Below are 16,488 nucleotides of genomic sequence, written 5' to 3'. Positions count from 1 at the left end.
CGATTCTGAATTCACCGCCTTTACCTTGGTAAATCAAAGTCAACCTATCGATAAACTCAACATCATCTTTCTGACCTTCTCTAATCTCGTTAAGAATACCACTAGTCATCTTCTAGCATACTCAATCTAACACTATTAGGAGTGCCTTCACATACTAACACAAGTCTCAAAATTGTCCAATCAAATCCAACTCATTCATCATTAGCACCGACATTTTAAAGACTTCTTACGCAACACAATAACACAACATTCATAACTTGTGGTTTTACTCCAAATTCTATGACATCTTTCATTCCCAAATATCATCCCACTCGACATCTCAACAAAGTCTTCCTCACGTCAACAAATGTTAGAAATTCCCTACAATTCTTCTTTTATACCTATCGTTACTTTGTCATCACAAATACGACTCCAAGAGTTCCAAAGTTTACTCCATCTTTACTACTAATTCACTTCTCACTAAAATCCATCGGTACTCAATCATCTTTATTACCGAATATCTCATCAGCTTATTCATCAACAACATATTCTACTCAACGTCGTTTCAAACAATCGCGGTAGTAGGCATTCTTATTCAACAAGTTTCACGCTTCCATAACCGACTTCAGAACCTCTCCTCATAGGGTCACTCTACTGTATTTATAACTCTTCCATAAATTATAACACAATCCCTCCTCCTCGTAGGTTCAAACGGCACATTAATCCGACACTCGGAACTCAAGATATAAATTTTCCAATCATTGCCCGAAAATGCAACATTGACATCATGCGGCGACACTCTATACGATATATCCAAAACTCCTCAATTGGTAAATTCAATTCTTAAAATTACTCCTCAACAAACCTTCTAATTATTCCTTCGATCCATTCAACACTGACACTGACATCCCGTGCAGTACCAATAAACAAGTCTAGTTATAAGAACAAGAGTAACCGTAACTCCACCTCCTCCAACGTCATCCTGTCACAATTAATTATGTTACAGCTGCTGCAACCATTTTTATAACAAAGTTCATCTCGTTAGCTTTCCGACGCTTCAAACGGAACTCAAATCGGATGTCCAGAACTCTAGTTATGAATTTTCGAAGTTCTGCAACTATCCAGCAATTTTCCTGCGTTTTGCTTACGAAAATCTCTCTCCAAAACTCATTCTCTTCAACTCTATCACATTCCAAACAGCCCCTTATCATATCTCTTTACTTCCAAACATTATTATAACTTGAGCAACACTTCCCATCGCCGAAGCGCAATTTCTGGAACATTACGACATCAATCCTCTTCGCAAACTTGCAGCTGAACCTCTTCTGAGTCGTAAGGCCACTCAACTGACAACTTCGCAGCACCCCAGCAGAGCTGACACATTGCAACTTTCTAATTTTCCTCTCCTACAAATAATCATCAATTGCATATAATCATCCTCCTTCAAGATGCTCCAACTTAATTACCAGCCAAGTCTTAATTCCAAGTCACCTTCAACTCGGAAAACAACAAACTCCAACAACGCTCGCACTGTTGCCAACAACAGCCTACTGAATCAATCCTCTTACAACTGAAACATAACCGAGAAGCGAAGCTTCTCCCCCACTTGTTTCAATCCAACACCTGCAACAAAACAAACAAGTACCGAAAGTGATTCACTCACATGTCGCGTACCAAGGAATAATACACCGACAGTATACAACTGTCGTGCAACTCAACTGACTCGACAACTGGCCGGACGGACCGACCTGCTCTGATACCACTATTGTAACACCCTTCTAAACTCCGCGGAAATTAATAAAATAATTCAGAGTAAAACATGAAAACAAGGGTGCCACAATTCAATTTAAAACAAATTATCATAAATCAATTGTCATGCTTCACTTAGGGGCAAACCATCCATTTAACAAAATCATGTTTCTATACAGCGGAACATTAATCAACAGATAAGCATAACATCATCTATGCAATATCTCACAAAATTACTCCAATAACAACAACATAGAGTATCATCATCAAATCTAAGCTAGCGTTCCCCCAGTGTTACAATATCAGAGCATGACACCGACGCTATACTAAACAAACTGACTCATGAGCTAATCCTCACCGAGCCAAAAGCCACTATCCTCAATCTGAAAATATCAACAGTAAGGGTGAGTCTCATTCACAATTAACAAATGTTATCGAATCATAAACAATAACACGTCATAGTCACATTATTCACCCAATTTCATTATATTCAGATTGTCAGGAAGTACTTATCAACACACAACAACAATAGAATACATTACCAAAAGATAACACCATAACAATTACACCATCATCAAATATTATAACATTGGACAATCTTCCATTCATGTTATAATTATACATAACAACCTAATGCAAATGCAACTATATGCATGTGGTACCAAACATGGGATAACCCATCTCACCGATCCACCACCATAAAGATTCGGCTACTTCTCTCACCAATTCCACACAATGGGAATTAGCTACCGCTGTCCCACCACCAAAAGGGATACAGCCCACAACATGATTATGAAATGCATGTATCAACCATAACATGCTCATCATCAACATTAAACAACCAAATGTCATAATCATCAACCACCACGATAATCAATAGCCACACACAGTTATGCTATTTCTCAACCATAAATAAATACATATTTTACATCAACAATATATGTATATCAATTACCAGTTACAACCACGACATCATAACAGATAAAACATTCCCCACACAGTGCAACAACAATAGCACCCCTCACAATCGTGTACCAAGTACAACAAATCAACCCAACAACAACAGAGCATTTACATCATCGTTCCTCAAGACACATGATAACCATATTTACCATGAACAACATCCATTTTGCATAACAAGCAGAAGCAATCACATTATAACAACACCCATCATTGCACATATTCAATTATGCAAACAACAAACCATTGCACCGCATCAACTATGCAAAACAAGAATAACCACATTTGGAGAAAACGATACTTTTCAAAATAGAATCAAGTTATTATTGTTATATTTATTTCATATGGTAGAACATTCAATTTAAGGAACAACGTCCAAAACGGCGTCTAAAACGGACTTACGGTTTGAAAGTTACACATCTTTAACTTTTTACAAGAAAACAGTTATCGCTACAGCACGCGGCGCAGCCAAAGTTCGCGGCGTGACCTGAAGCACACAAACACGTTCGCGGCGCCAACCTATGCACGCGGCGCGATGCGAGAAAACAAGTACGCCTTCGCGGCGCGCACCTACCTTCGCGGCGCGAACTGGCAAAAGTCAGAGCTTTCATCGCGTTTGACAGCATTACGGGATTTACCCCAAAATCCCCAAAACCAAACCAAGTTATGTTATGAACCTCAAATACCACCATATCAGCCACATACATGTTATAACGTAAATATAACACACAAAGGGAATCATTTAATCACCATAACAATCATATAATCATACCATTCATCAAATCATACAAGTCCCTTCAAAATCATCCCAAAACCCCAATCTAGCATATAACCAATTGACACAAACAATGCCTCTAAATCAGTCCTATTATCTATAATACGATAAAAGATGTTAACCGGAAGAGTCCCCCCTTACCTTAGCCAAAGATCTTGATTAGCCCTCTTCCTCTTCTGTTCCTCTTTCACGTATCAGCTTTCCAATCTCTCATCTCCTCTGCTCTGCTTTTCACGTTCCTTTTTCCTTTTTCCCAATTTTCCTTATTTCCTTTATTTTATGAAAACATAAAATAATTAGTAACGGGCTTACTCACTTAGCACCCCCATACTACTTATCTCACCATTCCAGCCCAATGGCCCTTAATCCATAATTCTCCAATAATTCAACAAAATACTAAATAATTCTAAATAATAATTTAATTTCCGATTAAATTAAAATTAGAAAATATGGGGTGTTACAACTCTCCCCCACTAAAAGAGTTTTCGTCCTCGAAAACATACTTCAAGTGAAAAGTCCCGGATAGAGCCCTTCATCCGACTCTCCAGTTCCCTTGTAACATTTCCATCAGTCAATCCTCAAAAATCCATCTGACATAACCAACAGGATACACATCTCACCCATTCAATCGTAGCTCTTACGTCGCATTTGACCACCCTAAGGTGTACTACTCGTTATACCTCCAAAAGGTTAACAACAATAAAACATTGAGGTACAACCTATACAATACGCCCAACAACTGAGTAATACAATTACACAATCCATAGTATGATCACACTTGATCAACAATGCAGTAATGCATTCCATCTACCAAACATACCAACTTTAGACACACTCTTCCATCTGAGCGATAAGGTAATACTTACACTTTTCACCAACCGCTTCCTTCGAGAAACTCAATAATAATATTCCTATATCATCGGATTTCAACTTTCTGACTCCTCTTAAGTCACACCAGTAGTTATCCAACGCGTTACATTCCGCTTTTTCCGCACTACTCTGACTACTCATCACAATCATCTATAGCAAATAGATTTCTGAGTTTTACCCGATTCCGACTCTCTTTACTCATTCGTTCAAGAGTCATTCTTCATCATTCATGGTACCAATTTACCACTCAGTAATACTTACTCGCATCCAGCGAAAACCAATTCCCGATTTACTTCCTCTATTTAAACATCCTAATCATCAGAACAAGTACACACTCATCAGCCTCAATATACCATCGCTTACAAAATAGCTCAACTGAGTCACGCTCTCTACTAAGAATCAAATCAACTCCGTCCTTCATATAGTGTAATTCCTCATTATATCTGGAATTTACAATATCACCTCAATAACAACACAAAATTATTACAGCATCATATATTATCAATCCTTCGTTTTAATTTCGCCGAATACATACTCGTTAACTACGTACAACCGTAATGACATATTCATCATCTCAGAAATTATTCAAAAGAGTTATAATTCTTCGACACGACATCCTTACATCCACTGGATTCTAAATCCAACATATAAATCAATACATATTCTCTATGTAGGCTTCCGACATATTAATTCCTCACTGCTCACGAATAGTACTCATAACATTACTCCACATCACACTTTCGCTGTGCGACTCCGATTACCCGTCTTAAGTCATTTGCCCATCATGTCGCACTCTTCCATATTCACCTCTTCATAAGTCCACACAACATAGTGAGTGATTATTCTCGCGGCTTAGTATTCATCACATCTTATACCATTAAGGTAACAAAACAAGTTCATCTCATTTATATGATTTCCGTCTACTATCAACAAGAGATTAAGGGTGATCAAGTCCTCAATTTGTCAATAGATAGCCGACAACCATACGTAAGCATAAACCGTCGTTACTACATAATAGTGTCTTTTCCGAGTTTGCACTCAAACTCAATAACATCGTCATAGTACAATAATTCACTACAGTGTCCTTCTTCTAGAATATTCTTCCGAAGCTCAAAACATCAGAAACACAAATCCAATCGCTCAACCTCATTATATTATTCCCGTCGATTCTGAATTCACCGCCTTTACCTTGGTAAATCAAAGTCAACCTATCGATAAACTCAACATCATCTTTCTGACCTTCTCTAATCTCGTTAAGAATACCACTAGTCATCTTCTAGCATACTCAATCTAACACTATTAGGAGTGCCTTCACATACTAACACAAGTCTCAAAATTGTCCAATCAAATCCAACTCATTCATCATTAGCACCGACATTTTAAAGACTTCTTACGCAACACAATAACACAACATTCATAACTTGTGGTTTTACTCCAAATTCTATGACATCTTTCATTCCCAAATATCATCCCACTCGACATCTCAACAAAGTCTTCCTCACGTCAACAAATGTTAGAAATTCCCCACAATTCTTCTTTTATACCTATCGTTACTTTGTCATCACAAATACGACTCCAAGAGTTCCAAAGTTTACTCCATCTTTACTACTAATTCACTTCTCACTAAAATCCATCGGTACTCAATCATCTTTATTACCGAATATCTCATCAGCTTATTCATCAACAACATATTCTACTCAACGTCGTTTCAAACAATCGCGGTAGTAGGCATTCTTATTCAACAAGTTTCACGCTTCCATAACCGACTTCAGAACCTCTCCTCATAGGGTCACTCTACTGTATTTATAACTCTTCCATAAATTATAACACAATCCCTCCTCCTCGTAGGTTCAAACGGCACATTAATCCGACACTCGGAACTCAAGATATAAATTTTCCAATCATTGCCCGAAAATGCAACATTGACATCATGCGGCGACACTCTATACGATATATCCAAAACTCCTCAATTGGTAAATTCAATTCTTAAAATTACTCCTCAACAAACCTTCTAATTATTCCTTCGATCCATTCAACACTGACACTGACATCCCGTGCAGTACCAATAAACAAGTCTAGTTATAAGAACAAGAGTAACCGTAACTCCACCTCCTCCAACGTCATCCTGTCACAATTAATTATGTTACAGCTGCTGCAACCATTTTTATAACAAAGTTCATCTCGTTAGCTTTCCGACGCTTCAAACGGAACTCAAATCGGATGTCCAGAACTCTAGTTATGAATTTTCGAAGTTCTGCAACTATCCAGCAATTTTCCTGCGTTTTGCTTACGAAAATCTCTCTCCAAAACTCATTCTCTTCAACTCTATCACATTCCAAACAGCCCCTTATCATATCTCTTTACTTCCAAACATTATTATAACTTGAGCAACACTTCCCATCGCCGAAGCGCAATTTCTGGAACATTACGACATCAATCCCCTTCGCAAACTTGCAGCTGAACCTCTTCTGAGTCGTAAGGCCACTCAACTGACAACTTCGCAGCACCCCAGCAGAGCTGACACATTGCAACTTTCTAATTTTCCTCTCCTACAAATAATCATCAATTGCATATAATCATCCTCCTTCAAGATGCTCCAACTTAATTACCAGCCAAGTCTTAATTCCAAGTCACCTTCAACTCGGAAAACAACAAACTCCAACAACGCTCGCACTGTTGCCAACAACAGCCTACTGAATCAATCCTCTTACAACTGAAACATAATCGAGAAGCGAAGCTTCTCCCCCACTTGTTTCAATCCAACACCTGCACTAAAACAAACAAGTACCGAAAGTGATTCACTCACATGTCGCGTACCAAGGAATAATACACCGACAGTATACAACTGTCGTGCAACTCAACTGACTCGACAACTGGCCGGACGGACCGACCTGCTCTGATACCACTATTGTAACACCCTTCTAAACCCCGCAGAAATTAATAAAATAATTCAGAGTAAAACATGAAAACAAGGGTGCCACAATTCAATTTAAAACAAATTATCATAAATCAATTGTCATGCTTCACTTAGGGGCAAACCATCCATTTAACAAAATCATGTTTCTATACAGCGGAACATTAATCAACAGATAAGCATAACATCATCTATGCAATATCTCACAAAATTACTCCAATAACAACAACATAGAGTATCATCATCAAATCGAAGCTAGCGTTCCCCCAGTGTTACAATATCAGAGCATGACACCGACGCTATACTAAACAAACTGACTCATGAGCTAATCCTCACCGAGCCAAAAGCCACTATCCTCAATCTGAAAATATCAACAGTAAGGGTGAGTCTCATTCAAAATTAACAAATGTTATCGAATCATAAACAATAACACGTCATAGTCACATTATTCACCCAATTTCATTATATTCAGATTGTCAGGAAGTACTTATCAACACACAACAACAATAGAATACATTACCAAAAGATAACACCATAACAATTACACCATCATCAAATATTATAACATTGGACAATCTTCCATTCATGTTATAATTATACATAACAACCTAATGCAAATGCAACTATATGCATGTGGTACCAAACATGGGATAACCCATCTCACCGATCCACCACCATAAAGATTCGGCTACTTCTCTCACCAATTCCACACAATGGGAATTAGCTACCGCTGTCCCACCACCAAAAGGGATACAACCCACAACATGATTATGAAATGCATGTATCAACCATAACATGCTCATCATCAACATTAAACAACCAAATGTCATAATCATCAACCACCACGATAATCAATAGCCACACACAGTTATGCTATTTCTCAACCATAAATAAATACATATTTTACATCAACAATATATGTATATCAATTACCAGTTACAACCACGACATCATAACAGATAAAACATTCCCCACACAGTGCAACAACAATAGCACCCCTCACAATCGTGTACCAAGTACAACAAATCAACCCAACAACAACAGAGCATTTACATCATCGTTCCTCAAGACACATGATAACCATATTTACCATGAACAACATCCATTTTGCATAACAAGCAGAAGCAATCACATTATAACAACACCCACCATTGCACATATTCAATTATGCAAACAACAAACCATTGCACCGCATCAACTATGCAAAACAAGAATAACCATATTTGGAGAAAACGATACTTTTCAAAATAGAATCAAGTTATTATTGTTATATTTATTTCATATGGTAGAACATTCAATTTAAGGAACAACGTCCAAAACGGCGTCTAAAACGGACTTACGGTTTGAAAGTTACACATCTTTAACTTTTTACAAGAAAACAGTTATCGCTACAGCACGCGGCGCAGCCAAAGTTCGCGGCGTGACCTGAAGCACACAAACACGTTCGCGGCGCCAACCTATGCACGCGGCACGATGCGAGAAAACAAGTACGCCTTCGCGGCGCGCACCTACCTTCGCGGCGCGAACTGGCAAAAGTCAGAGCTTTCATCGCGTTTGACAGCATTACGGGATTTACCCCAAAATCCCCAAAACCAAACCAAGTTATGTTATGAACCTCAAATACCACCATATCAGCCACATACATGTTATAACGTAAATATAATACACAAAGGGAATCATTTAATCACCATAACAATCATATAATCATACCATTCATCAAATCATACAAGTCCCTTCAAAATCATCCCAAAACCCCAATCTAGCATATAACCAATTGACACAAACAATGCCTCTAAATCAGTCCTATTATCTATAATACGATAAAAGATGTTAACCGGAAGAGTCCCCCCTTACCTTAGCCAAAGATCTTGATTAGCCCTCTTCCTCTTCTGTTCCTCTTTCACGTATCAACTTTCCAATCTCTCATCTCCTCTGCTCTGCTTTTCACGTTCCTTTTTCCTTTTTCCCAATTTTCCTTATTTCCTTTATTTTATGAAAACATAAAATAATTAGTAACGAGATTACTCACTTAGCACCCTCATACTACTTATCTCACCATTCCAGCCCAATGGCCCTTAATCCATAATTCTCCAATAATTCAACAAAATACTAAATAATTCTAAATAATAATTTAATTTCCGATTAAATTAAAATTAGAAAATATGGGGTGTTACAACATTCATGTATCCACGTGTTGCATTCCCCTTTGTTTCCAAAGCATGTGTAGCTTTGGCATGAGTTGCTAAAGCTTGTGTTGCATTGGCCTGAGATGAAGCAGCCTGTGTTGCTGAAGTCTGAGTTGCATTAGCCTGAGATGCAGTAGCATGTGTAGCAGTGGTCTAAGTTGCTTCAATCGTTGGTGTGATCTTGCAAGTCTTATTTTTATGTCCTGCTTTTTTGGCACCTGGAGAACTTGGCTATTAAACATGTTCTTCTCAATTTTTTGTCAGTCCCATCAATCTCACCTTGCTGAAGGTTTCTCCTTTTCTTTGGTCTACCAGGAATTTTCCTATACTTAGGTGCTTGCACATCTGGATATTGAGTCTTTTCGGACAAATTGGATCGATTCACATAGTAAAGCACATGCTTGTAGACTGCCTTGTACCTAGATATCCTATAATATTCTAGAATATAGTCATCAACTTTAAAATTCCTATACTTCATAGCTGACATTTCATGGACACATGGAAGTCTTGTGAGTTCCCATTTTCTACAAGAGCACAAGTAATCCTTCAAGTTCACAATGAATGTTTCAACAAGGTTTTCTACATGTCTTACTTCAAACATGTGCTCATCTGACATTATACAATAACAACCAATGCTATAAGTAACAGTTACGGCCAAAGCTATACAATAAATACCAATTCTATAAATAAAATGTGTTTCATACATGACAAGCCATAAGTTTTTAAAACAACTTGTTACATCAACCTTCTTTCTAATGTTTGGCAAAATATCATTTCCTGAGACATCTTGGAACCTCATTCTATTTTTTGCCTAACTCTCCATGGATGTAAGTTCTGATCTCCTCAAGAATTATGACTAGTGGTTTAGCTCTTGAGTTAAGAAAAACAGAATTAAAGGCCTCTGACATGTTTTTAAGCACAACATCAGACTTAGTGGTTGTCCTAAAATATGATCTACTCCAGAATCTTGGTGGGGTTGTCATCATATGGAAAAATTCATCTTCATTGATCAATCTCATGCCCTTCATCTCTCTTTCCCAAGCTTGTGAGTATGTAGACTCTACAGCCTTCTAGATAATTTCCTTCGTTGGGTAAAAGAGTCTTTGAGTTATTTTTTCTAGTCTTGAAGATGTTCGAATGGTTAGGCCAGCTATCGTGTAGAATGTAAACTCTTAAATTCTAAAACTATTCCTTTTGTCTAGGGACTTTGTTCCTTCCACAATTAATCAAACTTTAGCCTAGGTCTGAGTTCGGATACATGGTTTGTCTCAAGAGTATTGGATACTAAAATTTTCTATTTGTTATTGCTTGTAGCATGGGTACTCCAAGTTGAATTGACTTTGCCTATAATAAACCTTCATTTGACAGAGCTTTTTATCATTATGTATGGGTGCTAGTGGATTTGGATTTAGTTAAAGGACTAAGGTACAAAATCCTGGTGGAAATGGAGTATGATCGAGTTCTAAAATTTATAACTAATGCAACTTTATAGGTTACTCCTTGCCTTACGGATAACTAGTTGTACTCCATCTGTTCGGTGTAACCCTTTCATCAAGGATTTGAACCTCTTGGTAGATCCTTTGTCTCTTTCGTGCTTTTCTCGCATCAATTGCTTTGTTTGATTTCTTTTTGGATAAACATTGTTGTTTTGCTGTGTTTATGCGATTTATTTTCACCTTTTGTTTGAAGGATTTTTCATCAATTTCATAATGGTTTAAAAATTAGAAATGAATAAAGTTTCTTTTATGATTATGAACAAAATAAATAGGAAGTTTACGAAAATGGAAGAGATATGAGAGAAAGTTTATATTGTTTTTCATTTTACATCGAGAAAGAGAGGGAGAAATTCGTTCCACCATTTTATTTCCACTTGAGAGGTGAGAGAAGTAGGAAGTATGGTGTTGTGCATAAGGACTCTACTGCATATCACCCCTATACTAATGGGCAAGCTGAGATCTCAAACAGGGAAATTAAACCAATTTTAGTGAAAATGGGTCGAGAATTCACCTGCTCTGATACCAATTGTAACACCTCAATATAATACATGTCTAGAATTGTATTAATATATGGGAGTATTAATAAGCGATATTGAGTAGAACATAATTACTAAAAGACATATGAATACATGTACAATGTAATCATCTCAAAATACAATACATGGTGAAATATCAAATGTTGATACACACTAAGACCAAATATCCAAAATGCTGGATAGAACAAATACAACAAATTACAAAATAGAAAAAAGTCTTCAATACCTTCATGTCATTTTTTCTTCACCTTTTCTTCAGCCTGAGCAACCTGCAAATAATCAACATGAATGGAGTGAGATGTTATATCTCAGTGGAGTTCTAAACTATACCATGAACCTATTCGGCTCTAAAAGGTTTTTCGTCCTTATTATTAGTAATGTAGAAGATCAAGGGAGACATAAGATCTCCTTGCATCACTCCTCTAGAGAAAGAAAAATGTCTTATATCTTTTCCATTTAAAATGATTGATAGTTAGGATGAGTGTATAATGGTAAGTATCCAATCACAAAACTTTTGATCAAAACAAAAATGGAACAAGAACTTTAATAAGATATTATCAATCTAAAGTGTAAAAGACTTTTCTAATGTGTATCTTTAAAGCACTTTAAGGTGTTTTGGAGAAGACAAAAGATAGAAACTCATTTGATCACTGAGTTGTCATGGAGTTTCTAGGGTAAGGTTGATGTCAAATCATCTTACTTGATAGAAAAATGTCCATTTAGAGGAATAGACTTCCAAACACTTATGGAGGTTTGAAAAAGAAAGACTATTACCTACTCTATTTTGAAAGTCATCAAAACTTTGCTTATTGATCAAATCAATCCGATTCAACTTGATGGAAAAGTTGTGGATTGTGTCTTCAATGACTATCCAAGAGGTGGGAAGGACTATGAGTTATTGAAAGTAGGACCTCGAGGATTGAAGTTCATCAATTGTAAACATATCACTTTTCACGAGTCTCATTAGCGAAGGAAGAGTAAATACATAAGGATGAAGCTTTTGGAAAGTATGACAGAGAAAACTCAGTTTGAGGTGGAAGTTCTTCTTATGAATCCTAGTAGTAGTGAGAAAAAAATTTATAGAGGCCTCTAATTATCATCTAGCTGTACCATCTCAAAAGAACGGTTATGAAAGCCTTGTGTGTAATATTTTGATTGCAAAACTTAGAAATAGGGACCTTCAGAGAGATATGTGAAAGCAGGTGGAGTCAAAGATGGTTGAAGAACCATACTTATGGGCTTGTTAGACTACTCAATAGAACAATATGGGTGAAAGCAAGTGGATGCAAGTGGCAAGATCAAGGTTCAAGCGCAGCTTGAACTTGATAAAAATTGTTAATAGATGTTGAGTTGGCAAAGAGGAGCAAGGTGGTTAATGCTAAAATGACATCATCATAATTTCACGTTATGGCGGGAATTGTTGAAGTATGCCTTAAAACTTTAAGTGATGAAGAGAAAGAAATCTTGTTTCGAGAATTGTAGAAATCAAAATGCCGAAAAAAATCAGTCAGGAAGTCGAAGAAGACGGTGGCGCGCAAAAGATCTGCAGCAGAGTTGGCATGGCGAGCGGTTGTGGCCAGCTGGTCGCTTTTAGCATAAAATTAAGGTATGTCGGGTATCAGATTCAATCCATGCAATTTTTGTGTATTGGGTTTGGTTGTTTCAATTTGTGGTTCAGTATGTTCTTGAGTTGTGTTTTGAATCCGTTAAGTGTTTGTTGTGTTTCAACAATTATAAATATGTATCTCCATCATTCTTGTCTACACAACCTTCAGAATTTTAGAGGTGGAGATAAAAATAATAGTTTAAGAATCCTAATGGTAATTTTAGAGTGACAAAGGTAAATTCTTATGAGTGTGTTATTAGAATTTAGGAAACATTTAAGATATCTAGTAATGAGAAACACTTTTAAAACACATTGAGATATGTGATTCATATATAAAGAGTATATATATATATATATATATATATATATATATATATATATATATATATATATATATATATATATATATATATATATATATATATATATATATATATATATATATATATATATATATATATATATATATATATATATATATATGTAATTATTTATTTATTTATTTATTGTATGGCAAGATATATGTGTTTACAAATACCAACATAGTTGAAATATTTATTCACTCCTCCTTAATGCTTAGATGTTCTTAACTTATAAAAAAATTAGTAAAATAGGTACAAATATAAAGAAGAGATTTATTATTGATTCAACCCAACCCATTAAAAAAATCTTTTATAACCTAAAGTCGTTGAAGTTATTATGAGACTTTCTTCTATGTAATTAACACGGTTAAAAATTAATTCAAAATTAATTAAAATGTAAAATAAATGTGGCACATAAATCAAAAGTTTAAAAGCTAGCAAAAAAAAAAATCCATGTAAAATGACTAAGATTTGATAGTGTGATCTAATAATACAAAACACTTGCATAAGGGCAGAAAGGACTAAAAGAAGCTGAAAGAGATAGAAAAGTGTCATTCATAATCACAGGGACGAGATGAGACAGAGACAAGATAGATGTGTTTTGAGGTTATGGATTCTGTAATCTAAATTTCAAGATCATGTCAATTTAAAGATAGAGACTCCAAGAAACACATTAAACAATAATTTCAAGCAACCAGGCTGCCATGACCCTATTTCAAGTTGATTTGGCGATGAGACACATTTTATAGTTTACTTCTACTGTACTAATAATTGTTTTGTTTTGTTGGGATCTATCTCCCACCATAATGCCACGCGTCAGATCCAAATCCAATGTATATATAGTTGCATGGTATGAAGGGGTGCGTTTAGCATCCAATTGTTTTGGGTCTATAGCAACAATGAGAATGGAATATGTATATTTGGGCATGGGCCTGGCCTTGTACTTTCATGACTATTTTTAGAAGAATCTTTATGGCACCCTAAAGTTATACTTCACATCCCACATATATTAATAATGTCAAAAACACTCCTTGCATATTTAATCTTTATCGAATTTTTGTAAATTTTTTACTCTTAAATGAAAAAATTTCAGAAGTAATTTTTAAAAATATGGTATTTATTTTTATTGAATTTTTAGAAATTTCGAGAAAAATACCAAAAATAGATACATCTTCTAAATATTTGGTAAAACTATTTAAAAATCAGCAGATTTTGTTTGTAGATAATGTAATTTTTGCAGAATGTTTTCTACAATCACCAACAAATTTTGCAGTAAAAAATAAAACAATTTACAAACTATAAAAAAATGTGTTTATACCAGAATTTTTAAAAATACTATAAAAATGCATAAAATTAGATATTAGTCTTTTAAAATCTATAATATAAGAAAATTTACTGTTCTAAATTTCCCACAAATACCCTTTTGTTATCTTAGTCTAAATTAATATTATGGAGGTACAAAATGTCTTTTATTGGTTTATTCAATTGGGTTATTGGGAACATAACAATATTATGGAGGTACAAAATGTCTTTCATTGGTTTATTCAATTCAATTGGGTTATTCGCAAATTTTTCATTTCATTTTTTGTTTTTGGAACTCAGTGTTTGAGTAAACCATTTTGGAAATTTGAAATTGTGATTATGATTATTATTACTATGCTTATGGGATTTGATTTGATTTGATTTTGTAGTTGGTGGATCTCATCTCAAGTCATCTGAGCTGTTTTGTTTTCAGCAAAACGTAATTCATCTCTGATTGAATCTAAGCTTGGTGTTCAAAGGAAATCAAACATTGTGAGCAGAAGGAACCTCGCTTCACCACTGCATGCAGAATACATGTATTCTATCTGTGCCTTATAATTAATAATGTTGACTCAGTGGCTTAAACTTATATATTTCTAAGTATTAGTTGTTGATTAATTTCATGGTTTTTTATGATTGTTATGTCTTAGTTGTATTTTGAATGCTTAGATTGAAGCACTGGTTGAAACATTGAATCTGCGTGTCGCTTGATCTTATTGGTTGCATATTTTAGAAGATTATATAGATTTATATTTCCATTAACTGTTTCCTTTATGCAGTGATAATAGAGGAGATGGAGGCGGGGAATTCGTTACTGGGTTTCTTCTGGGTGGTGCTATTTTTGGAACCCTGGCTTATGTTTTTGCTCCCCAGGTCATTTCTTCTTACTTTAATTGGAAAAATTGAGCATCTAATGACCTACTTTATGCTATTTCACTGTCTCCCTTATCATGTACTATAGAGATATTGAGGATACTAGAGAACTTGTGTTCGACTTATTTGCAAAAAGGCCATTATAAAACTGCAGAAGAAGATTATAGGTGAGCATTTTATTAAATGGAATCAAAATTCATTTTTTGATTTTTGTTTCTCTTTAAAGAGAGAAGTGATAATGATTCACAACAACAGTAAAGCAAGAAAACACACTAATCATATTCGGTTATGATACGATACATCCTAAGAACACAGAGACGGCTATGAAATTCAAGAAGAATGACGACGACAAGAACAAATGTTGATACAAATCGGAATGGATAGCTTAGTTTATTCCATACTATTATTTAAATATTAAATGAGCTATTTCGAATAATTTCATTTCTATATCATTATTATACTATAACTATTTTGAGAACTAATAATTGGATGAATAGAAACATCAGTTTTATGTTTTGATTACATTGTTGTTTGATAAGTTTAAGTAATATAGTAATAGTTGAATAGAGATTGATTTTATTTTACCTTTGAGATTGCAACTTGAAAGCTACTATGTTGCAGCCACAGTGTAGAATATAATGGGCATCTCTTGCTGTCAATCAAATGAGTAGTTTTATGGTTCTTATCCATGCTCAACTTTGTAGCCAAGATAAGCACAATTTGTTGCATAAAATATAGTGTTGTTCTTACTTAAAACATCAAACAATGACGTTCTTATGGGAATAAAAAATCAAATAATCTCTATAATGGAATAAACTCAAAATGTTTTCCACTTTATGCAATTGAAACAGGTTCCTACTTAGGATCCTTTCTATTAATT

At 35.2% G+C, this 16,488-nt stretch overlaps 1 pseudogene; it reads left to right on the top strand.

Annotated features, from left to right (window-relative positions):
- Positions 1 to 8,233: 8,233 nt before the first annotated feature.
- On the top strand, positions 8,234 to 15,705 carry LOC131648885 (uncharacterized; annotated as a pseudogene).
- Positions 15,706 to 16,488: the final 783 nt, after the last annotated feature.

The sequence above is a fragment of the Vicia villosa genome, linkage group LG1 (assembly GCF_029867415.1).
Source record: "Vicia villosa cultivar HV-30 ecotype Madison, WI linkage group LG1, Vvil1.0, whole genome shotgun sequence".
Lineage (NCBI taxonomy): Eukaryota > Viridiplantae > Streptophyta > Magnoliopsida > Fabales > Fabaceae > Vicia > Vicia villosa.
The sequence above is the reverse complement of the archived record's forward strand: the minus strand, read 5'-3'. Positions and strand labels throughout refer to the sequence as shown.